General features: G+C 35.8%; 1 protein-coding gene across 6 annotated transcripts in view; it reads left to right on the top strand.

The window, feature by feature from the left end:
• Ttll7 (tubulin tyrosine ligase like 7) overlaps positions 1–22,155 on the top strand; it is a 151,735-nt gene that overhangs the window by 29,786 nt on the left and 99,794 nt on the right. For 3 of the 6 annotated variants that reach the window (XR_013344452.1, XM_077803667.1, XM_077803665.1), the window contains one exon: positions 12,697–12,748. The exons of the other annotated variants lie outside the window; for them this stretch is intronic. The gene's annotated coding sequence lies outside the window, so the exon portion shown is untranslated. The remainder of the gene's footprint in view (positions 1–12,696; positions 12,749–22,155) is intronic. 6 annotated transcript variants of the gene reach the window in all.

Here is a 22,155-nt window from a genome sequence, read left to right as displayed (position 1 = left end):
GAAAGGCACTTCAGGCTATGAGAGTCTTGTCTGGGGGAAAGATGAACTGTAAGTAGGCAAAGGCTAAAGACAGGAAGGAGTGGATTCCAGGAAGAAGGAATAGAATGTGCAGAGTTCGTGTAGTAGGAATATGTGGTGGATGATTACCACACAGAGAGTGAAAGGGAAGGTGACTCAGGATCTGAATGGAAATACTGGAAGGCTAACAGGTATGTTGTTCTGTTGGGGCTTCCAAAAGGGAGGCAGAACCTCTGAAAATGATTTGGAATAAGGTGTTATAGGTACTTGGAAGATGGCTTCTGAGGACTGGTATCTCTGCATCTGGTGGTGAATCAGCAAGGCTAGCTAATCATGAAGAACAGCTGGACATCAATTGAAACTCACTAGGATAAAACCAAAGTCTGTATCAGACTCTTTGCAACCTTGACCATGTGGTTGACTTCCATGTGGAGCTGATGCTCTTTGCCAAGGAGCTGCATACATGCCTAACCTTGGGGGCCTGGGTTTGGAGGAGCCAAAGGAGAAGTGCTGGAAGGAGCCAGGGAAGTTGCAGAGTCAAGTGTTTTACTAAGCCAACAACGGGAACAAGCAGACCCATGCCATTATATAGGAGCTATAAAGGGACCTTATATTAACTTTCAGAGGATAATGATACATACTTTAATTCTGCCTTTCAAAATCACATGCTAACTTATTTGTCTAACTCCAACTTGGAACCAGGCAGGGAAGGGAATTGTATGGAATATTATTAGCTTAACTGACAGCATCTTTCCTCAAAAGGTCTTTTATTGGCTCTGATTAGGGTTTTGGTTTTCATGATGTGAACACTGAAAAGCCATCAAAAACAGCTGAAGTGTGGAGGGGATGAGAAATGGGAGAGTAACATGGCGAGATTTATATTTTGAAATCCTGCATTCCATTTCAGAAAATAAATTGAAAGAGATTTGAGGGTGGAGATAAGTACTGTTAGGAAGTTAGTACAGTGGTCCAAGTGAGAGGTGATGGTGGCTAGGATTAGAGATACCGGCATAGAGGATGTGAACAAGTAACAGTGTGTCCCAGAGATATTCAGAGGGTAAAGAACACAGGATTTGGGATGAAGTTGCTTAGAGTGGAGGGAGAAGAATACATTTTGAGTATTTGGTTGCTTTGAGAATATCCAGATGGAAGCGTTTAGTAGACAGTATAATACTGATATTAGTCATTGTTACAGGAGTAGAAGTGGCAGAGCAGTTTGTTTATATTATTATCATTGACTTATTTTTCAGAGACATAATACTATTTTAATTTTATGGGTACTCAGTACCCTGATTATTCCCTGGCATAGAAAGGGCTAGCTTTTTGTATCCCTCCTTTATTCTTTCACTAAATCTTTGCATAAATAGACATTTTTTACTCTTTTCTCTATGTCTGTTAATTCTATTTCCTTCCAGTTCCTAGATGATCCTCTTGACCTAGTTTGGGGGTCAGCGCACTTTTTCTCTATAACATCAGTTAGTTTCTTTTACAACTATTGAACTCTTATCTTTTTTAGGGCAAAAGCACATATGGACAATACATTAACAAATTGGGCTGGCTGTTCAGTAAGTCTTCCTGTCCTCTTCACTGTGTAGGTTTTCTGGTACAAATACTGTACCTACTTGACTCCTTTTAAATTTATTTATTCATTTTATTTAATTGATTTTAATTCAGTAAATCTTTATTTACAGAATAGGCATGAGGTGAATTTGTCCTATGAGTGGTAGTTAGACCCTTGTGCCTAGCCCATTATGTGCTTCACTTTTATTTTTAATTACCTTCAACCTACTGGCTCTCAAATATGTTCAAGTTTTTTTCTAACGTCTATACCTTTCCCTTACCGCTCTCCCAAGAAACTTTCATTTAGACCTTCTTTTGCCAAAATTATATATCATCTTCTTTCCTCTCACTTCTTGAAGGTTATCTCTTCCCATCTAGTTATCTTAGTAACTCTGATTTGTCCTATTGCTGCCTCAAAACTAATCATGAACTTTTCTAAATAAAATGACTTCCCTTTTTTCATCTTTCTCTTTGTGGTTGCCCAAGATGTGCCTTTTGGAAACTTTGTTCTGCCCTTGACTGCTGTAACCTTGGAGTGTGCCCTCATTCTCTTCCTCTCTCTGATGGCTGTATATCACTACCTTTTAAATACTTCAGGGATAACATATTTAGAATAAACTGCACAGATCTTAAGAGTCCAGCTTAGCTATACCCAGATCAATTTATAGAACCTCTCCAGCAACCCAGAAGTCTCCTTCACGACTCTTCCCATCAATTACCCTGATCCTTTCATCCCCCACCACATTTCTTTTCCTTTTTCCTCTCTAACTTCTATATATGAGAGAAAGCATACCACCCTTTGGCTTATTTCATTTAACATAATGATCTCAAGTTCTACCCATTTGCCTGCACATGACATCATGTCATTTTTCTTTATGACTGAATAAAACTTTATTGAGTGTGTGTATATATATATATATATATATATATATATATATATATCACATTTTATTTATTCATTCGTCTGCTTGTGAGTACCCAGGCTGATTCCATAGTTTGGCTGTTATGAATTGTGCTAAAGCGGCAGGCTTTATTAAACACTCTTTACTGGCTGCCTTCCCTTTCCTCTGATGAGTTTCTGGTTCTGTACCAGTGTTTCCTGCACTTTACAAAACTACTTGTATTTGAATCCTCATATCAAGGTTTGTTCCTGGAGAAGCTGAACTAAGACAGATTTCTTGGGTAATGCCTACAGCGACTTAACTTGTAAATATCCTCTAATTTTCAGCTGATTCCTGGAGTGACCACTTGGACATACCTCAAATAATGACATGTCCAAATAAAATCAGAACTTGAAAAATGAAGTGCTTCTGCATTGATTATGAAGAGAAGATATCTAAGATTTTGTCACTATGCTTTCTTTCTATTTATTTCTGAAGGAAAAATCTTTTAAATGATTCAGTATGTACTGAGTGTTCCTAATTTTCTCTGACTTGGGTGTGAATAGCACCTCATACAAATATAACTTATATTGTAGCTCACTGTTAGCTATTTTTGCATGATGATCTCAGCCTTGGCTTGGATTCCTGGAATATGGGATCAGTTATTTTATATTTTGATTTACCCTAGAAGTATTAACTTCAGAGGTGGTTTAAGAAATATTCAAGTACTGAAATAAAGACAAAATGTTGTAATTCATATATATAATCCTGTGTGCTACTGGGAATGGCCAAATTTATAGATTATTTTAAGAGGTTTTGTGAATATTATATGTTAACATTCATCCTGACATATCATTTATAATTTATTTTATTCTTATATTTACTTTAAAATATTAAGAGCTTTTAAAAAACAAATTGAATTTAATATGTGGAGTAGATAAGCAAGAAATATAATATACCAGTTTTTCCCCTGGCTAGGTTATAGTAAATATATAAAGATTTGAAAAAGAAATATAGTAGTTTAGACACATTTGTGTAGTTGTAATAAGATAAAAAATCTTTTTTTTTACATTATTCATTCATGGTAAAATAAATATTATTTCATTTAGTATAAATCCTTACTCAAATAATTATGTCCTTTCTATGCCAGGAAAATCTCTTCATAGTCACTTTTAAAGACAATATCATATTCTGTTTGTCCATAACTTAACTGTTTAATTTCTTTATTGTATACATTTCGATTGTTTTCAGTTAGCAATATTTCTAAATAATGTCTTGCCATACATTCTTGTTCACAAACTGCCTCAGTATTTTGGATATTATTAGAACTGGTTTCTAGAAGTGGAATTATCAAATTAAGAGCATAGCTATAGAACACATTTTAGGCTTTTGCTAATGCTTTCCAGAAGGTTTGCTTTAGTGATGGTCCAGAGAGAAAAGTTCCTATTTTTTATTTTTCCACATTTAAAAAAAATTTAATTCTAATTTGTTATATATGACAGCATTACAATTCATATACATATAGAGCACAATTTTTCATATCTCTGGTTGTATACAAAGTAGAGTTGCACCATTCATGTCTTCATACATGTACTTAGGCTAATGATGTCCATCCATCTCATTCCACCTACCTCCATGCCCCCACCTTTCCCCTCCCTGCCCTTTGCTCTATCTAGAGTTCCTCTAATCCTCCAATACCCCACCTCCTACCGCATTATGAATCAGCATCCTTATATCAGAGAAAATATCTGGCATTTGGTTTTTTGGGATTGGCTAACTTCGCTTAGCATTATATTCTCCAACTCCATCCATTTACCTGCAAATGACATGATTTTATTTTCTTTTAATGCTGAATAGTATTCCATTGTGTGTGTGTATCACATTATATATATATATATATATATATATATATATATATATATATATATATATATCACATTTTCTTTATCCATTCATAAACTGAAGGGGATCTAGGTTGGTTCCACAGTTTAGCTATTGTGAATTGTGCAGCTATAAACATTAATATGGCTGTGTTTCTGTAGAATGCTGTTTTTAGGTCCTTTGGGTATATACTGAGGAGTGAGATAGCTGGGTCAATGATGGTTCCAGTCCCAGTTTTTCAAGGAATCTCAATACTGCTTTCCATATTGGCTGCACCAATTTGTAGTCCCACCAGCAGTGTATGAGTGTTCCTTTTCCCCCACATCCTTGCCAACACTTATTGTTGTTTATATTCTTAATAGCTGCCATTCTGACTGGAGTGAGATGAAATCATAGTTTTGATTTGCATTTCTCTAATTGCTAGAGATGTTGAACACTTTTTCATATATTTGTTGATTGATTGTATATCATCTTATGAGAAGTGTCTCTTCAGTTCCTTGGCCCATTTATTTATTGGGTTATTTGTTTATTTGGTGCTTAGCTTTTTGAGTTCTTTATATACCCTAGAGATTAGTGCTCTATGTGATATGCATGTGGTAAAAAATTGTTGCCAAAATGTAAGGTCCCTATTCACCTTGCAGATTGTTTCTTTTGCTGAGAAGAAACTTGTTAGTTTGAATCCATCCCACTTACTGATTCTTTTTTTAAATCAATATATATAGTTGTAGTTGGACACATACCTTTATTTTATTTATTTATTTTTATGTGGTGCTGAGGATCAAATTCAGCACCTCACAAATGCTAGGCAAGCGTTCTACCACTGAGCCACAACCCCAGCCCCCATTTATTGATTCTTGATTTTAATTCTTGTGGTATGTGAGTCATATTAAGGAAGTTTGGGCCTAATCTGACATGATGGAGATTTGGGCCTACTTTTTCTTCTAATAGGTGCTGGGTCACTGAGTTAACTTCTAGGTCCTTGGTCCACTTGGAGTTGAGTTTTGTGCATGGTGAGAGATAGGGATTTAATTTCATTTTGTTGCATATGGATTTCCAGTTTTCCAAGAACCTTTGTTGAAGAGGCTGTCTTTTCTCCAATGCGTGTTTTTGGTGCCTTTGTCTAATATGAGATAACTATAGTTATGTGGGTTTGTCTCTGTGTCCTCTATTCTGTACCATTGTTCTACAAGTCTATTTTGGTGCCAGTAACATGCTGTTTTTGTTACTAGTGCTCAGTAGTATAGTTTAAGGTCTGATATAGTGATGCCACCTGCTTCACTCTCCTTGCTAAGGATTGCTTTAGCTATTCTGGGTCTCTTATTTTTCCAGATGAATTTCATGACTGTTTTTTCTATTTCTACGAGGAAAGTCATTTAGATTTTGATTGGAATTGCATTAAATCTGAATAGTGCTTTTGGTAGTATGATCATTTTGAATATTAATTCTGTCTATCCAAGAACAAGGGAGATCTTTCCATCTTCTAAGGTCTTTTTTAATGTCTTTCTTTAGCATTCTATAGTTTTTGTTGTGGAGGTCTTTCACCTCTTTTATTAAGTTGATTCTCAAGTATTTTTGTTTTTTTGAGGCTATTGTAAATTGGATAGTTTTCCTCATTTCCTTCTCAGAGGATTTGTCACTGATGTTCAGAAATGCCTTTGATTAATGGGTGTTGATTTTATATCCTGCTACTTTTTCAAATTCATTTATTAGTTCTAGAAGTTTTCTCGTGGAATTTTTTGGGTCTTCTTAGGTATAGGATCATATCATAGGCAAATAGTGCTAATTTGAGTTCTTCTTTTCCTATCCATATCCTTTTAATTTCTTACATCTGTCTACTTGCTCTGGCTAGAGTTCAAGAACTCTGTTAAATAGAAGTGATGAAAGAGGGCATCCCTGTCTTGTTCCAGATTTAGAGGGAATGCTTTCAATTTTTCTCCATTTAGAATGATGTTGACCTGGGGCTTAGTATAGATAGCTTTTACAGTGTTGAGATATGTTCCTGATATCTCTTGTATTCCTAGTGTTTTGAGCATGAATGGGTGCTGTATTTTTTCACATACTTTCTCTGCATCTATTGAGATGATCATATGGTTTTTATGTTTGAGTCTATTGATGTGATGAATTACATTTATTGATTTCCATATGTTGAACCAACCTTGCATCCCTGAGATGAACCCTACTTGATTGTGTTACACTATCTTTTTAATGCATTTTTGTATTTGAGTCACCAGAAATTATTGAGAATTTTTGCATCTATGTTCTTTAGAGATATCGTCCTGATGTTTACTTTCTTTGACATGCCTTTGCCTGGTTTTGGAATAGGTAATACTGGGCTCATAGAATGTGTTTGGAAGTGCTCCTTGTTTTTCTATTTCATAAAATAATTTGAAGAGCATTGCTATTAGTTCTTTGTTAAAGGTCTTGTAGAACTCAGCTGTGTATCCATCTGGTCTTGGGCTTTTCTTGGTTGGTAGGCTGCTGATAAGCATCTTCTATTTCATTGCTTGAAATTGATTTGTTTAAATTGTGCATATCATCCTAATTCAATTTGGGCAAATCATAAGACTCTAGAAATTTTCTATTTTATATGAGTAAAAATTTTCAAAATAATTTATAATTATCTTCTGTATTTCTGTAGTGTCTGTTGTAATATTTCCTTTTTCATCACATATGTTAGTAATTTCAGTTTTCTCTTTCTTTTCATTAGCATGGCTAGGGGTTTGCCAATTTAATTTATTTTTTCAAAGAACCAATTTTTGTTTTGTCAATTTTTTCAATTATTTCTTTTGTTTCAATTTTATTGATTTCAGCTCTGATTTAATTATTTCCTGTCTTCTACTGCTTTTGGTGTTGGTTTGTTCTTCGTTTTCTAGGGCTTTGGGATGTAATGTTAGGTCATTTATTTGTTGACTTTTCCTGCTTTTAAGGAATGAACTTCTTGCAATGAATTTTCCTCTTAGTACTGCCTTCATAGTGTCCCAGAGATTTTGATATGTTGTATCATCGTTTTCATTTACTAAGAATTTTTTTAATCACCTCCTTGATATCTTTTCAAACCCATTGTTCATTCAGTAACATATTATTTAATCTCTAGGTGTTGGAGTAGCTTTTATTTCTTATTTTATCATTGATTTCTAATTTCATTCCATTATGATCTGATAAAATGTAGGGTAGTATCTCTACTTTTTTATATTTGCTAAGAGTTGCTTTGTGGCATAATATATAGTGTATTTTAGAGAAGGATCCTTGTGCTGCTGAGAAGAAAGTGTATTCACTTGTTGATGGATAATATACTCTTTATATGTCAGTTAAATCTGTTATTGATTGTATTATTGAGTTCTATAGTTTTTTCATTCAGCTTTTGTTTGGAAGATCTATCCAATGGTGAAAGAGGTGTGATAAAGTCACCTAGAATTATTGTGTTGTGGTCTGTTTGACTCTTGAACTTGGGAAGAGTTTGTTTGATGAACGTAGATGATTCATTGTTTGGGGCATATATATTTATAATTGTTATGTCTTGTTGATGTATGGTTTCCCTTGAGCAGTATATAGTGTCCTTCTTTATCCCTTTTGATTAACTTTAGCTTGAAGTCTATTTTATTTGATATGAGGATGGAAATCCCTGCTTGCTTCTGAGGTCCATGTGAGTGGTACGATTTTTCCCAACCTTTCACCTTCAGTCTGTGGATGTCCTTTCCTATGAGATGAATCCCTTGGAGGCAGCATATTGTTCAGTCTTTTTTTTTTTTTTGATCCACTCTGCTAGCCTATGTCTTTTGATTGGTAAGTTTAGGCCATTAACATTCAGGGTTATTATTGAGATATGATATGTATTCTCAGCCATTTTTGTTATTTAACTTGACTTGGTTTCTCCTTTGATTCGTTTTTCCTTTAGTATACCACCTCCCTCTGCTGATTTTTATTTCCTCTTCATGGAATATTTTGCCGAGGATGTTCTATAGTGCCGGCTTTCTAGTTGTAAATTCTTTTACCTTTTTTAAATTTTATTTTATTGTTTTAATTGATTTTATTTTTTAAATACATGACAGCAGAATGCATTACAATTCTTATCACACATATGGAACACAATTTTACACATCTTTGTATATAAAGTGTGTTCACCACAAATCATGTCTTCATACATGTACTTTGGATAATGATGTCCATCACATTCTACCATCCTTACTAATCCTCTGCCTCTTCCCTTTTCCTCCCACCCCTCTTCCCTATCTAGAATTTATCTATTCCTCCCATGCTACTCCTCCCTATCCCACTATGAGTTATACCCAAAGGACTTAAAAACAACATACTACAGGGACACAGCCACATCAATGTTTATAGCAGCACAATTTACAATAGCTAAACTCTGGAGCCAACCTAGATGCCCTTCAGTGGATGAATGGATAAAAAAAAAATGTGGCATATATACACAATGGAATATTACTCAGCAATAAAATAGAATAAAAATCATGGCATTTGCAGGTAAATGGATGGCATTGGAGAAGATTTGCTAAGTGAAGTTAACCAATCCCCAAAAAACAAATGCTGAATGTTTTCTCTTTTAACTTTTGTTTATTATTTTATCATGAAATCTGAAGCTTAATTTGCTGTATATGAGGTTCTTAGTTGACATACTTTTTTTTTTTTTTTCTCAGAGCTTGGTGTATGTTCCAGGATCTCCTGGCTTTGAGGGTCTGGGTTGAAAAATCTGCTGAGATACGAATTGGTTTCCCCCTGTATGTGATCTGATTCCTTTCTCTTTCAGCCTTTAAGATTCTATCCTTATTCTATATGCTAGGCATTTTCATTATAATGTGCCGTGGTATAGATCTATTGTAAGTTTGTACATTTGGTGTCCTTTAAGCCTCTTGTATTTGATTTTCCATTTCATTCTTACGTTTGGGAAATTTTCTGTTATTATTTCATTGAAGATATTGTGTATTCCTTTGGTTTGAAACTCTGTGCCTTCCTCTATCCCAATAAGTCTTAGATTCTAAGTCTTTTGATGCTATCCCATAATTCTTGGATGTTCTGTTCATGGTTTCTTACTATCCTCACTGTGTGGTCAACTTTATTTTTCAGATTGTATACTTTGTCTTCATTTTCTGACGTTCAGTTTTCCAAGTGATCCAGTCTATTGTTGATGCTTTGTATTGATTTTTTTATTTGGTTCATTGTTTCCTTCATTTCAAGGATTTCTGATTTTTTTTCAAAGTCTCCATCTCTTTCTTAAAGTAATCTTTTGCTACCTGTATTTGCTCCATTATCTCTTTGTTGGTGTGATCAATTGATGCCTGCCTTTGTTCCCTTATTTGTTTATTGGTGTCATCAATGGTTGCCTGTATTTGCTCTCTTATCTCTTTGTTGGAGTGATCAATTTTTGCCTGTATTTGCTCATTTAGGTCATTCTTTAATTCACAGATCATTTTAATTATGAACCTTCTGAACTCCTTTTCTGACATTTCATCAACTGCACTGTCCATGGGTTCTGTTATTGTAGTGTCCTGTTTGTTTGGGGCATTTTCCTCTCTTATTTTTTCATGTGGTCTATGTGTCTTCCTTTCTTGCACTGTGGATCTGAGATATTATAGTTTCTGCCATATAATTTTGTAGTATCCCTGCAGATTATCTGTACCTCACCTTGGTGTTGGGCTTCCAGACCCTACCGGTGTCCCATGATGGATGCTACTGCAGCTAAAGATGAGGGTGACAATAGCAGAGGTAACCTGAGATAGCAGTGGAGGTGCCCCAAGATGGATGCAGTGTCTTTCAGAGATGGGGCTGAAAGGGTGGGCCTTACGCTGGTTTTGGGATGCCTGCTCCAGATGCAGATGCTTTTAGACCTTGTCTGTTATCCCAAGGTAGAGGCTACTATGTGGTGAAGGCTATGGAGTTGTGTGCAATGTCCCAAGATAGAAGTGGGTTAGGCCTGAGCTCTCAGGTGTGGGGAGGTGGCAGACCTGGGTCTACACTGGGCCTGGGTTCCCTTGCAGGTTGGTGGAGGTGGATCTGGTCCTGAGCTCTGTTTGGTGTCTGCTGGTCGGTGAAGGTGGTCTGGTCCTGTACTGGAGCCTGAGCTCCAGTTGAGGTCTGCTGGTGGCGAGATGGACCCGGGCCTACCCTGGGCCTGGGCTCCTGTGCAGGTCCTTTTCATATTTTTAATTGGTACATTATAATTATATACAATAGTGGGATTTGTTAAATATTCATACATGCACAGTAGAACAATATAATTTGGTCAATTTTGTACCCCAGTATCTCTTCTTTTCCTCCCCTCCTCCTTCCTCCTATTTCCTTTTCTCTACTGTTTTTTTTCTGTTTTCATGAGATTCTTCAAACCTTTTTTTTCCCCTTCTATTTTTTTCTCTAACTTCCACATTTGAGAGAAAACTTAGGACTCTTGACCTTCTGAGTTTGACATTTCTTTTAACATAATACTTTTAAGTTCCATCCATTTTCCTGCAAATGAAAAGAATTTTATTCTTCTTTTTGGTTAAATAAAAGTCAGTTATGTATACATAGCTCATTTTCCTTATCCATTCATCCATTGATAGACACCTTGGCTGATTCCATAGTTTGGCTATAAACAGGATATGCACATGTTGTTATGGTATGATGATTTAAATTTTTTAGGATAAATGCTAAGGAGTGGTATGGCTGGGTCATATTGTGGTTCCATTCCCAGTCTTTTGAGGAACCTCCACACTGATTTCCAGTGTTTGTACTAATCAACAATTCCACCAAGAGTGTAAAAGTGTTCCTTTTCCCCTATGTCCTTGCCAGCATTTATTTTTGTTTGTATTCTTGATGGCTGACATTCTAACTGAAGTGAGGTGAAATCTCATATAGTTTTGATTTGCATATTCCAGTTAATATGTGGACTATTTTATCATATATTTGTTGTCCATTTGTATTTCTTGTTTTGAGAGTTCCATTGAGGAAGTTATTGCTTTTGCCTGTATGTTGGAGTGTTAACCATATGTTTTCTTATAGCAGTTGGAGAGTTTCTGGTTTAATTCCTAGGTCTTTGATTCATTTTAGTTGAGTTTTGTGCAGGGTGAGAGATAAGATGTAGTCTCATTCTTTTGCATACGGATTACCAGTTTTTGTAGCATAATTTGTTAAAAAGTCTTTTCTCCAATGTATATTTTTGGCACCTTTGTCAAATATAAGATGGTTGTATCTTTTTGGGTTTGCTTTGTGTCTTCTATTTTGTTTCATTGATCTATGTGTCTGTTTTTATGCCAGTATTATGCAACTTTTAATTTTTTTGCTATAGCTCTGTAACATAATTTGAAGTTCAGTATTGGGACGCCATCAGCATTGCTTTTTAAAAACTTTTTTATTAGAAATATTTTTCTTTTTTAAATTTACATATATGACAGTAGTATTAATTTTGACATAATTATAAAAACATAGAATTTGTTCTAATTCAGTCCCCAGGACTTCTGCTTTTCTCTCTTTCTTCCTTACCCTGTTCTTTTCCCTCTGCTCTTTACTGCTACTGCTGTTTGCTTATAGTTTTTTTTTTTTAAATTAGTATCTTGTGGATGTACATTGTGGTGAGATTCACTGTGGTATATTCATATATGTACTTAGGAAAGTTAGGTCAGATTTATTCTATTGTCTTTCCCTCTCTAATCCCTCCTCTCTTCCCTTCATTCTTGTTTGTTTACTCCATTGAACTTTCTTCTATCCTTTCCTCTTATTTTGGATTATCTTCCACATGTCAGAGGAAATATTTGACCTTTGACTTTTTGGAACTGTCCTTTTTCACTTAGCATGATAGTCTCCAGATCCATCCATTTACTGGCAAATGCCATAGAGTCATTCTTTTTAATGGCTGAGTAATACTTAATTTATGAATACCACTTTTCTTTATCCATTCATCTGTTGAAGGGCACCTAGGTTGGCTCCATAGCTTAGCTATTGTGAATTGAGCTGCTGTGAACATTGATGTGGCTGGAACACTGTATTATGCTAATTTTTAAGTCCTTTGGATATATACGGAGGAGTGGGATAGCTGGGTCACATGATGGGTTTTTTTTTCCTAGTATTCTGAGGAATACTCCATACTCTGCTTTCCAGAGTGGTTGCAACAATTTGTGCCCATTTCCTTATGTCTTTGCCAAGGTTTATTGTTACTTGTTTTATTCTTGATAATTGTCATTCTGACTGGAGTGAGATGAAGTCTCAGTGTTGTTTTAATTTGCATTTCTCTAATTGCTAGACATGTTGAACATTTAAAAAAATATACTTGCTATTCATATATGTCATATATTTGTTCTTTTGAGAAGTGTCTGTTCAGTTCCTTTGCCAATTTATTGACTGGGTTATTTTTTTTTCCGGTGTTAAGGTTTTTGAGTTGTTTGCATATCCTGAGTATCAATGCCCTATCTGAGAAGCAGGTAAGAAAAAATTTCTTACATTCTGTAGATTGTTTCTTCACATACTTAATTGTTTACTTTGGGGTGAAAAACCTTTTTAATTTGATGCCATTCCATTTATTGAGTTTTTATTTTACTTCTTGTGTTCTAGGAGTTAAGGGAGTCAGTTCCTGAGGCAACATGTTGGAGTGTTGGGCCTACATTTTTTTTTAGCAGGTGTAGGGTCTCTGCTCTGATACCTAGATCTTTAATCCACTTTGAGTTGAGTTTTGTGCAGGGTGAGAGACAGGGTTAAATTTCATTCTACTACATATGAATTTCCAATTTACCCAGAACCATTTGTTAAAAAGGCTATCTTTTCTCCAGCATATGTTTTGGTGCCTTCGTCTAGTGTGAGATAATGGTATTTATCTGTGATTGTCTCTGTGTCTTCTGTTCTTTTCCATTGGTCTTCTGCTTTGGTGCCAAAACGATGCTGTTTTTGTTACTATAGCTCAATAGTACAATTTGAGGTCTGGTATTGTCATGCCTCCTGCTTTGCTTTTCTTGCTAAGGATTGCTTTGGCTATTCCAGTTCTCTTATTTTTTTTTTTTTTTTAAGAGAGAGTGAGAGAGGAGAGAGAGAGAATTTTTTAGTTCTCGGCAGACACAACATCTCTGTTGGTATGTGGTGCTGAGGATCGAACCCGGGCCGCACGCATGCCAGGCGAGCGCGCTACCGCTTGAGCCACATCCCCAGCCCTCTTATTTTTTTTTTTTTAAGTGAATTTCGTGACTTGCTTTTTCTGTTTCTGGTTGAGGAACATCATTGGAATTTCAATGAGAATTGCATTTGATAGAATTGCTTTGGCTATTCTGGTTCTTTTATTCTTCCAAATGAATTTTGACTGCTCCCTTCCAGTTCTGTGAAGAATGTCATTGGTATTTTGATGAGGATTGCTTTGAGTTTGTATATTGATTTTGGTAATATGGTCATTTTATAAGTATTAATTCTGCCTATCCATGAACATGATAAATCTTTTTATCTTCTAGTGTCTTCTTCAGTTTCTTTGATCAGTGTTTTATAATTTTCATGGTGGAGGTGTTTTTAACTTCTTGAATAGATTTATTCCTAGTATTTTTTTTTAGGTTATTGTGAATGGAATTGTTTTTCTCATTTCTTTTTCGGCAAATCCATTATTGGTGTATAGGAAAGCTATTTATTTTTGGATGCTGATTTTGTATCTTGCTGCTTTCCTGAATTTATTTGTTAGCTGTAAAAGACTTCTGGTAGAACTTCCTGGATGTTCTAAGTGTAGAACAATATCATTTGCAAACAGTGATAATTTGACTTCTTTCTTTATTTTTATCTATTTTATTTCCTTCTCTTGCCTAACTGTATTGGCTAGAATTTCAAGTACTATATTGAATAGGAGTGTGAGAGTGTACATCTTTGTATTCTGAATTTTAAAGACAAGTGTTTTCAGTTTTTCCTCATTAATTATGATTTTGTCTTTGGGTTTGTTTTATATAGCCTTTATGATGAGGTATTTCTGTTCATAATGCCTTCAGCATTTTTATCACAAATGGGTAATGACAGAGGAAAATTATAAGCTATCTTTAAATAAGCAAACCAATAACTTGAAATGCTTTCAGTTTAATTTTAGTAATTACTATGCCCAGTTTTCTAATTTAACAGTACTAAAGACAATGAATTATTCATGAAGTGATGATTTATATTTACAACAGTGATACATTTAATGTTGTGTTACACGAAATATTATTTGTAAATGACATTTCAAATTTAGTGATGTAACTCTGGATGGAATCAGTACAATCTAGAGTAAACTGAAAAATTACCATTGTCTATCATACAAGTATGTTCTCATGTACCTGCATCCTCTTTGGAAATCTAAATATCTACTTTATTAAATTACCCTTTTATTCTTTTACCAAGAGTAAACTTGAGGAAAGTATGGTAATCAGGGAAATACACTGAATATCAAATATCTGTGTTTACTTTGAGGAAATAATTATAAACAATAAAATTGAATAGAGAATTTTTCAGCTGCTGTTTAAAATTGTTACTTTAATTTAAAAAAATGTTTGAACTGGGGGTGGTGGTGCTTTCCTGTAATCCCAGCAACTTCAGAGGCTTGGTCAGGAAAAATTGCAGTTTGAGGATAGCCTCAGCAGCTTGATGAGACTGTCTCAAATTAAAAAACAAAAAAAGGATAAAGCACCCTTGGGTTGAATCTTCAGTACTACCAAAACAAAACAAAACAAAACAACAACAACAGCAACAACAAAAACAAAAAAATTATGGAATGCTGGAGTGCCTACCATGTTCAGAAGATGTTTCTTTATTAGTCAAGGGACAATTACTCTTTTGTATGATTCATAAGTACAAATAAGTAAGAATGGCCGTGTTCTGAGAATAAAGATTTTATGTTGAAATTAATGTTTGTACTTAACTCCTTATTCTTCTCATTAAGAAGAATATATTTATAAAATTTTAAATAAGAATAAATGACATGAATGCTTTCTATAAATAGCTTTAATGTTCCTCACTGATATCCTTATCACAACTCACTGCCTCCTTTCATGAAGGAAAATTAATTCCATTTGACAGTTACCTGATTTTCACTATGAAGTCAGCATTCTTACTTTTTCCTTGACAGCATAAGATGAGAACTTCATGAGGAGAGGTGTAATAATGAGGGACTTTGAATTGAGAAAGATACTTCAGCTCCCTAGCCTTAGTGTTAAAAGAGGTCAAGAGCAATGATAATTTTCCGGACCAATATCTTAGTTTCCTTTGAGTCTTCCAATATATATATATAATCTACTAATATTTGTAATAATGTCTTCTGCCTGGAATTCAGCTGTTTTACTGTGTTTTAGTTAGCTTTCTCACTGCTGTGACTAAAAGACCTGATCAGAACTATTGTAGAGGAGGAAAAGTTTTTTGGGGGCCTCAAGTTTCAGAGGACTCTGTTCATAGACAGTAGGCTCTATTCCTCGGGGCTCCAGGTGAGGCAGAACAACATGGGAAAAGAGTGTGGCAGCAGGTGAGGGGAAGTGGCTCACTTGATGATCAGGAAGCAGATCTCTCTTCCTGATCTGCTCCTGAGAGAGAGAGAGAGACAGACAGACAGACAGACAGACTCCACTCAGCAGATACAAAATATATACCCCAAAGGCATGCCCCAATGACCCACTTCCTCCAGCCATCTGCCTTAGGTTGCCACTGACTGAGTTAAAGCTCTATAACCCAGTCATTTCTCCTCTAAAGCTTCTTGCATTGTCTCACAAATGAACTTTTGGGGGGCATATTACACCCAAACTATAACATACAGTTTCATCTAACTAGAACCCAAGTGATAATCAAGAAGTAAATATAATTGAGTTCTGGTTAATCAAAGAAGAGAAACATCTCCATTGATAATGTGAATTTATATATTATCTGTTTGCCATTTGAAACCTGCTAATGTACTTATCTTCTTGGTAGATGAGTGAGGAGCAGAGGGTAAGGAAAGCAGAAAGAAATGTCAGGCAACGTCATTTTGGGGTTAAGTGAGATGAAGGGCTGGTACTCATGACACCCGTATTTTTCTGGCTAATTTTATTATTGCCCAGGATCATAACCACAAATACCTGTGATAGTGGCTCTTCATTATTATTTTCCACTGAGTTTGCTATTGTTTTTGGCAAGTCCAAAGGCACGGTGCTTTTCTGTAATTTGCTTCAAATCAAGGCATTTCCCCCCAGCATCATGGATTCTGGTCCTTATCCTGCCCAGCCCTGGAAGAACTATCAAAAACAAGTGGTGGATCATAGCCAACTTTTTCTTCTGTCAGACGTCGTGTCTCTGATTTGATATCAAGCTCCTTGATCCATTTTGAGTTAACTTTTGTGCATGGCGAGAGAAAGGGATTCAGTTTCATTTTGATGCAAATGGATTTCCAGTTTTCCCAGCACTATTTGTTGAAGATGCTATCCTTCCTCCATTGCATGCTTTTAGCCCCTTTATCAAATATAAGATAATTGTAGTTTTGTGGATTGGTTTCTGTGTCCTCTATTCTGTACCATTGGTCCACCCGCCTGTTTTGGTACCAGTACCATGCTGTTTTTGTTACTATTGCTCTGTAGTATAGTTTGAAGTCTGGTATCGCTATCCCGCCTGATTCATACTTCCTGCTTCGGATTGTTTTTGCTATTCTGGGTCTTTTATTATTCCATATGAATTTCATGATTGTTTTATCTATTTCTACAAGAAATGCTGTTGGGATTTTGATTGGCATTGCATTGAACTTACAGAGAACTTTTGGTAATATCGCCATTTTGATGATGTTAGTTCGGCCTATCCATGAACAGGGTATATTTTTCCATCTTCTAAGGTCTTCTTCTATATCTTTCTTTAGGGTTCTGTAGTTTTCATTGTATAAGTCTTTCACCTCTTATGATCTACATACCGTGGGGTCGGGCTCCAAATTCCTCAATAGGACACCCATAGTGCAAGAGTTAACAACTAGAATCAACAAATGGGACTTACTCAAACTAAAAAGTTTTTTCTCAGCAAAAGAAACAATAAGAGAGGTAAATAGGGAGCCTACATCCTGGGAACAAATCTTTACTCCTCACACTTCAGATAGAGCCCTAATATCCAGAGTATACAAAGAACTCAAAAAATTAGACAAAAAGACAACAAATAACCCAATCAACAAATGGGCCAAGGACCTGAACAGACACTTCTCAGAGGAGGACATACGATCAATCAATAAGTACATGAAAAAATGCTCAACATCGCTAGCAGTCAGAGAAATGCAAATCAAAACCACCCTAAGATACCATCTCACTACAGTAAGATTGGCAGCCATTATGAAGTCAAATAACAACAAGTGCTGGTGAGGATATGGGGAAAAGGGTACACTGGTTCATTGTTGGTGGGACTGCAAATTGGTGCAGTCAATGTGGAAAGCAGTGGAGATTTCTTGGAAAGCTGGGAATGGAACCACCATTTGACCCAGCTATTCCCCTTCTCGGTCTATTCCCCAAAGACCTAATAAGAGCATGCTACAGGGACACTGCTACATCGATGTTCATAGCAGCTCAATTCACGATAGCAAGATTGTGGAACCAACCTAGATGCCCTTCAATAGATGAATGGATAAAAAAAATGTGGCATTTATACACAATGGAGTATTACTCTGCATTAAGAAATGACAAAATCATAGAATTTGGAGGGAAATGGATGGCATTAGAGCAGATTATGCTAAGTGAAGCTAGTCAATCTTTAAAAAACAAATGCCAAATGACTTCCTTGATATAAGGGGAGTAACTAAGGACAGAGTAGGGACGAAGAGCAGGAGAAGAAGATTAACATTAATGGGGATGAGATGGGGGAGGGAAAGGGAGAGAGAAGGGAAAATGCATGGAAAGGGAAGGTGATCCTCAGGTTATACAAAATTACATACAAGAGGAAGTGAGGGGTAAGGGAAGAATAATACAAGTGGAAGAAATGTTTTACAGTAGAGGGGGTTGAGAGAGAAGAGGGGAGGGGAGGGGAGGGGAGGGGGGATAGTAGAGGTTAGGATAGAGAGCAGAATTCATCAGACACTAGAATGGCAATATGTAAATCAATGGAAATGTAATTGATGTAACTGATGTGATTCAGCAATCTGTATACGGGATAAAAATGGGAATTCATAACCCTTTTGAATCAAACTGTGAAATATGATATATCAAGTTAGATGTAATGTTTTGAACGACCAACAATAAAAAAAAAACAACAAAAAACAAAACAAAACAAAACAAAAAAAAAAAACAAGTGGTGGTGTATGGGAATGGTCCTAGGTTGAAATGCTGCTCCCACTTCTTCCCCAGGTTCATCACTGCAGTCCTTACTACAACTTACTACTTCCTTTCTTGAAGGAAAATTCCATTTGACCCTTAATATGACTGACTTTATGAAGTTTAGCATCCTCATTTTTCCAGCATTCTCACTTTTCCTTGAATCCAAGCTTCTTTATTTCTTGTATGCCTTTGGTCATTTTCCAGAATCCTGAAATGTTTGTTTCTTTGACAGTTTTGTGCAGTTTTATCATTGTCATTTGAGGAGAATTGCTGAAAGCAATCTGATTCTGATTCTATATCCTTTATTTTAAAACCAGAGATTGAATCCAGGGGTGTTTTACCATTGAGCTACCATTCCCAGTCCTTTTTATTTTTTGTTTTTGAGACAGGATCTCACTAAGTTATTGAGGATTTTGCTAAATTGCTGAGGCTGACCTTGAACTGATCCTACTATCTTACCCTTTGAGTCACTGGGATTACAGTCATGTACCACCGTGTCTGGCTCTAGGTTCATTTTCATTTGAAATATGAGAAGTTATATTTTTGGTGAGACTTGCATTAGAAAACCTATCTAGGTTATGAATGAATAACTTAAACCATTTCCACCTCTGGGTCCAAAACTTGTGAATTTTAGAACTAGAAAGGATCTGAGTTTCACCTTCTCTCTTTTTCACATTTATGGTTGTAAACCTGAGTGCCTTCTGCAGATTGTTGATGTCATTGATTTAGAAATAGCTCGTGCATGAGTCAGTCATTGCTTTCCCCTGCACTCTACAGCAGCAGGAACTGATGTGCTTCCTCTGTGCTCAGCCCTCTGACTCTGAGCTAATCCAGGTCTAAGTGCAGAAGGATTCTCAGCCCTGCCCATGGGTGAGTCTCATGTGAATTGTGGTGTATTGAACCAGAAGCACAAGCAGTCTTTGTTTCCAGGAGATTTGGATGCACATTCTAGTTTGAGAACTACTGGCATGGTGTAAAGGCTTAAAAGGTGTTTACTGCTGCCATGAGTTCTGTACACTAGACATTCTGATAGCTAGTAAGTTGCTGTTTCTTATTATAGCTAAGATCAATTGCATGCAAGACACCATTGTTTTGTTCACTTGGGCAAAGAACTGCAATTTCAATTATGTAACAGTGCTTTCTTAATATTGCAGTTTATTTCATACATGTTGAAAGAATCTCTAGAGGTGGTTTTTAAGCATCACATATCACTTTCATCCATATAAAGAAATGAAAATACAAGTAAAATACATTGATTAAAGCATTCCTTAAAAAATTCTTTACATTGGAAGAGAAACTCTTCTGAATTTCTTCTTGATTCAGTTCTCATACCAACTTATCCATTGAGAGTCAGTGTTGCAGTATTTTATTTTACTCTTACATTAAAAAAATATTTATTTATTTATTTATGTATCTTTAGTTTTAGGTGGATACATTAGTTTGTTTTTATGTGGTGCTGAGGATCGAACCCAGTGCCTCATGCATGCTAGGTGAGCACTCTGCCACTGAGTCACCACCCCAGCCCCTACTTTTACATTTTTTATTGGTGTATGAAAATTATGCACATAACTGGCAGTTGTTATTAAATATTCATATATGCACACAATATAACAATATAATGTGATCAATTTTGTTCTCCAGTACCAGTATTTCTTAAAAGAGTTCCACTCTTGTATATGGGTTTTTCTTTCAGCTTCCACACTGATGCTGTGAATTTTGTTGTGTATGCACAGACAATGATAAGACTGTCAGGACTGCCACCTGGCTGACAGCAGTGATAAGATACATCATAATTCTTAGAGGTTCTTTTTAAGTGGTATAAAAGAAAACAAAACAGTGTGGCTTAGAATCAAAGAAAAGTGGGGGTAATCATGGGTAGTATATTATCTCTGATTTCCTCACTTTTATTATAGATATAAATTTTATTGATTGTTATTTATACAATGTCCTCATCCATTTATTTCTTTTATAATAATCATCCTTGCTTTATATCTTGGTTATATTTATATGGTTCATCTTTTCATCTGGAATCTTCTTGCTGTATAAAACATTTTAAATTGTAATTTTAGTTATATGAAATATAAATGATCCTATGGAATAATGAATGAATTAGTCTGGGTTTGCCAGAGAAACAAACAATAGTTTGTGTGTGTGTGTGTGTGTGTGTGTGTGTGTGTGTATGTGTATGTGTGGAGAGTGGGGACAGAGGGAGGAAGAGGAAGAGAGAACAAAGATATTGATTGAAGAAATTGGATTATGTGATGATGAAGGTTTGCAAGTCTAGTAGGCTGGCAGGAAAGAGTTGAAATTGCAGTTTGAGTCCAAAGACAATCTGAGGCTGAATTCCCTCATTCTAGGGGAAGCTCAGCTTGTTTCCTCTTAAAATTTTAGCTGATTGGATGAGACCCACACACATTAGGAAGAGTTATTTGCTTTACTCAAAGTCTATAGATTTAAATATCAATTCATCTACAAGGTACCTTCACAGCTACATCCAGACTGGTATTTGAACAAATATCTGGGTACTGTGGCCTCTCAAAATTGTCATATCAAATTAATCATCACAATGAGATCACCTGTATGCATGATCTTAATCTTGTGATGCCAAATCTTGATCCGCCAAAGGTACAGTTTCTGAGTGAATTTGATCATTCCTGAGTGCTTGTACCATTTTTACCTATTGCTGTTTATTTAATAGTTAGTGGCAAGTTTCACTTCTCAGACTCTATGATCTTGGGATGTGTGGTGACGATGTGAATGTCAGGTCTGCTGATGAGAAAGAAGAGCTTGGAGTATTTAGTTCCTTAAACACATACTCACTGTGACTTACAAATGCAGTGCCTGATGCCCAGTGCTGTAGAGTGCAGGCTCTACACACTGCACCTTTGACCTTAAGAAACAGTATGGTACTGGCACCAAAACAGGCTGGTAGACCAATGGTACAAAATAGAGGACACAGAGACTAACCCACAAAATTACAACTACCTTATATTAGACAAAGGTGCTAAAAGCATGCACTGGAGAAAGGATAGCATCTTCAATAAATGGTGCTGGGAGAACTGGAAATCAATATGCAACAAAATGAAATTGAACCCTGTCTCTCACCATGCATAAAAGTTAACTCAAAATGGATCAAGGATCTAGGAATTAAACCAGAGACTCTGCATCTAATAGAAGAAAAAAGTAGGCCCTAATCTCCATCACGTGGGGCTAGGCCCCAATTTCCATAATAAGAAATTGCACAAGAATTAAAACCAAGAATCAACAGATGGGATGAATTAAAACTAAAAAGTTTTTTCTCAGCAAGAGAAATAATATGAGAGGTGAGTAGGGAGCCTACATCCTAGGAACAAATTTTTACCCCTCACACATCAGATAGAGCTCAATCTCTAGGGTATACAAAGAACTCAAAAAGCTAAACACCAAAAAAACCCAAATAACCCAATCAACACATGGGCCAAGGACCTGAACAGACACTTCTCAGAAGAGGATATACAATCAATCAACAAATATACAAAAAAATGCTCATCATCGCTAGCAATCAGAGAAATGCAAATTAAAACTACCATCTTACTCAGGTAAGAATGGCAGCC

Source organism: Urocitellus parryii, chromosome 11 (assembly GCF_045843805.1).
Source record: "Urocitellus parryii isolate mUroPar1 chromosome 11, mUroPar1.hap1, whole genome shotgun sequence".
NCBI classification, from domain to species: Eukaryota; Metazoa; Chordata; class Mammalia; order Rodentia; family Sciuridae; genus Urocitellus; species Urocitellus parryii.
This window is presented reverse-complemented; position numbering and strand designations above follow the sequence as displayed.